This window comes from Euprymna scolopes, chromosome 32, assembly GCF_053919585.1.
Source record: "Euprymna scolopes isolate OS-2025 chromosome 32, ASM5391958v1, whole genome shotgun sequence".
Classification (NCBI taxonomy): Eukaryota; Metazoa; Mollusca; class Cephalopoda; order Sepiida; family Sepiolidae; genus Euprymna; species Euprymna scolopes.
In genome coordinates this window covers 32,602,303-32,606,360 of record NC_136513.1, presented here as the reverse complement: position 1 = coordinate 32,606,360, position 4,058 = coordinate 32,602,303, and positions in this window count along the sequence as shown.

The window sequence follows — 4,058 nt, the reverse complement described above, 5'->3', positions numbered from 1 at the left end:
CGAAACGATCGTCCAAATTATTGACTTTGTTGTTGCTCCTTCTTGTGAAAAGGATTTTTAATTTAATTCTAATTTGAATTTTAAATTATCAATCACATTACTGAATAATATACATACATATATATATATATATATATATATATATATATATATTATAAGTTATAAAATATATCTGAAGAATCCTAGAGTGGATGAAACGCGGAATATTCAGTGTAGCTTAATCGCCATATATATTTTATAACTTACTAACTCGCTCTACCTACGTATTGAGCACTGTTGAAGTTAACACTTACAGTTTTCGCATCAATTTATCCTTTCGTATATTAATTTTATGTGAGTAAATGGAGAAGTTTACGAGATAGAGAAAGAGAGAGAGAGGGGGTCATTTTGTGGCAGAAATAAGTTTCTGACATTTGTGTGTCGTGAGTTTATACCGAGAAGTGAGAGGAGAAGAGAACGGCTAGGAATTTATTCTGAGGATTTAATTTTCTCATAATACCAACAAATCGACCTGCAAGCTATTTCGGCACCACGACGAAAATGGGCGAACGGGTAAGTGTAATCAAGGACATCCTGAGGTTGTTTATTGGGGAAGGCGATGTGGTCGAGTGGCTTAAAAAGCTGAAGTTGGTAGCAAAACTGCAGAAGATTGAAAACATATCCACGTTGATTAAAATGTATTTGGAAGGGAATGCTCTAGCGGTCTATCTAGAAATGCAGGGAGACAGATCAAATCATTGCTGAGACAATTGAGAACCAATTAAAGACCGTGTTTTCGGGTCTAAACACTTGAAATTTTAGATGTAGGTAATTTGGACATGAGTAAAACTTCGTATTTTGATTTGGGTCAAAATTGGGGTCTAAGTTTAAAAAAAAAAACTCTGTGGTCTCAAATTACTCAGCCAATTTCTGGCCTAAACTTCGGACATTCTTCATAAAGAGTATTCGTATTTAAGTTATTTATGAACAGTAGATATTAAGTTTCTGTAGAAGAGCCTATACTACAGTCGAACGAGAACGAAGACGCCCGGCGTAGATGGCGAACTATGTGACTAATTATTGATTTAAAGATCAGGGGGGGCGTGTAAACAAACAGGACTGCAAACCTGACCTGGTACAACGTTCAGTCCATTTCAGGAAAAGGAGAAAGATAAAAAAAAAGCAAAAAAAAAAGATTTACGCTCCTGCTATTTATGGACTGGTGGTCACATGAGGTAACGAGATTTGGGGAAAATATGTAAATGGGAGGCGGTCTGTTTTTTTTTAAATAAAAAGTATGGATCAGAGAGAGTGGCACTCTTTGGCAGAAGAAAGTTTCTGGTATATTTGCGTTAGGGTTTCATACCAAGAATTAAGTACGAGGAAAACAGAACGGTTAGGGATTCTTTCTGAGGATTTTACTGTCTAATAATACCAAGCAATCTAATCGGAAAATTTACAAATTAAAATGAACATGTATCATCTTCATAGCTGTTGTTTCACACCGTTTTGACATACTATTCCTCGGACCTTCTTCATATGGTTAATAGCGATGGGATAGGAAACTTGTGTCTTGTAACTGCATCGTCAATAATTACTGCCTTCAATAGTTGTTGTTGTTTCACCACGTCTTGGCCAACTAATGCTCTGACCTGCTGTTAGTGGGATAGAAACCGCTATCTTTCACACATTACTCACCTGGAACTGTAGAGACTCACCGCGTCTATCATCTGCGTCATAGGCACCGAAGGTTACATTGAAGATGAGGATAACTGTTGGGACAAAATCAACACATAAATTATGAAGCCTGATCTCAAATGATTCCTATCACTAAATCTATCATATAAATCTCATCTGTCTGCTAAACGTATGTATGTATGTATGTATGTATGTATGTCGAATGAACTCTTTTTCTGGGTCAACGGCCAACTAGCACCGTGTATATTTGTGTGTGTGTGTGTGTGTGTGTATGTGTATTGGGGTGGAGAGGGCTCCCGTAGGCCGTGGTGAAGGCAACCTTTCTAGGAGAAGCAAATCTCTGATTTAAAAAACCATAAAGCGGAAGACCATTACCCGCATTAAGCTGGTCTGCAGTTTAATTTGTTTCTGGCTATCTTGCTCTTGCTTGTTGCTGGATAGCTGTCGCACAAAGCTAAGACTCTGTAACATCATATTTGTATAGATACTCCCTCAGGCATTTGGGCTCATTGATCTGAGCTCATGTCTGAGGGAGTGCCACTCGTCTGATAAGACGTTGCAATCATCATGTATGTATGTATGTATGTGTATGTATGTACGCTTTAAAATTTTGACAGAGGTGGTTGATTTTCACAAAATTGTTAACGTTTTAAAGCTCGAACCTTCGGACGATAAATATCGAAAAATATGTCTAAAAACATTAATTTCCTCACCTTTAACTGGGCACTTTTCTACAAGGATGAGTCGCTTTTTTCGCCGATATTTTTGAAAGTCATCCCCTATTTTCGATTTACTAGCCCCAATTTAAACCTTCATAACTTCGGGTTTTGCTATGGACGCAAAAGCAAAGACATCACTTTTTTTTTCACGAGCTTTTCCTCCTTCGTAGTATGGGTTCGATCCTTACTTACTTTGTACTTGAAACGACATTCACACTGGAGGAGTTGAGTCGGCTTCATGAAGATGCACATCTCGTACCGCTGCGGCCCAAGCCCGGCGATCGGAGGCAAGATCCCGAGTGAGCAATAGCCAGTCACGTCTCCAACGATAGAGGAGCGGGCCCAAAATAAGCTCAGCGTCGGCTTTGATAGTCCCGAGCCACGTTCTTAGCTGGCCACCGACACGTTTTTTCCAGCCGGGTAGAGGACGTGGGGAGATAGCCTCGTGGATAAAGACCCCTGCATCACAGAGAGAGTAGGTCAGTAATTGCCTGGAGATTGCAGCGACGCCGGACTTTCCTGTTGGCGACGAAATCCAAGGGACGGACATGGAGAATGCGGCGGAGATTGTAGTGGTCGAAAACTTCTACGCGTCGCAGATCCGCTTTCCGTATGGGCCAGGTCTCACATCCATACAAAAGTATTGAGCGGACGAGGGCCTGGTAGATTCGTATTTTTGTCCTCAGACGTATTTCAGGCCGTGACCATAATCGCCTTTGGAGTCGACAAAAGGCAGCTCGTGCGGCATGAATGCGCGCTTCAATCTCATTCATGCCTTGACCGGTACCAATGAACGTGCAGCCCAGGTATTTGAAGCTATCCGTCTCCTCGAGGGTTTCCCCGTTGAGAGTGACGGAGGACCTTTCTGCTTGGGGGATGCCAGCCGATAGAATCTTCGTCTTGCTGGCGTTGATTCTCATGCCGATGGCAGCTGCCTTCTCCTGGATTCGGTTCAGCACCGTCTGTATGTCTCTGTAGCTCTCCCCGAGAACCGCAATATCGTCCGCGTAGTCCAAATCGGTGAGATGAAAGTTACGCCCCACCACGACGCCAGGATATCCAGGCAGCGCCTGCTCCATGATCCAATCAATAGCGTAATTGAAAAGGGTGGGCGAGAGCGCGCATCCCTGGCGGACACCACTGCTGACGTTGAAGAAAGAGGAGTCCTGGCCATAACAGCGGACACGCGTGCGAGTCCGATGGTAGTAGGCCTTGATCAAGTTGAGTAGCTTCGGGGGGGATACCATCTGCTTCCATCACTCTCCACAGGGTACCGCGATCGACCGAGTCAAAAGCGGCAGCGAAGTCGATAAAGCTTACGATTGTACGCTGTTGGTAGCACCAGCGCTGTTCCAAGGCTCGCCTCAGCGTGAATATTTGGTCGACGCATCCGCGGCAAGGTCGGAATCCGCATTGGTTAGGACGAGTCCTTCTGTCCCTTTCGTATTGAAACCGTCTCAGAATGAGGATAGTGAAGACTTTGGCAGCGACATCTATAAGGCTGATGCCTCTGTAGTTACTACATGTCCGTTTGTCACCCTTCTTAAAAAAGGGAAGAAGGATGGCGTCACTCCAATCTTGGGGAATCTCCCCACTATTCCAAATTTCAGAAATCAGCTGGTGTAGACGAGGGGTTAATTCATCGATTCCGGTCTTGTAGAC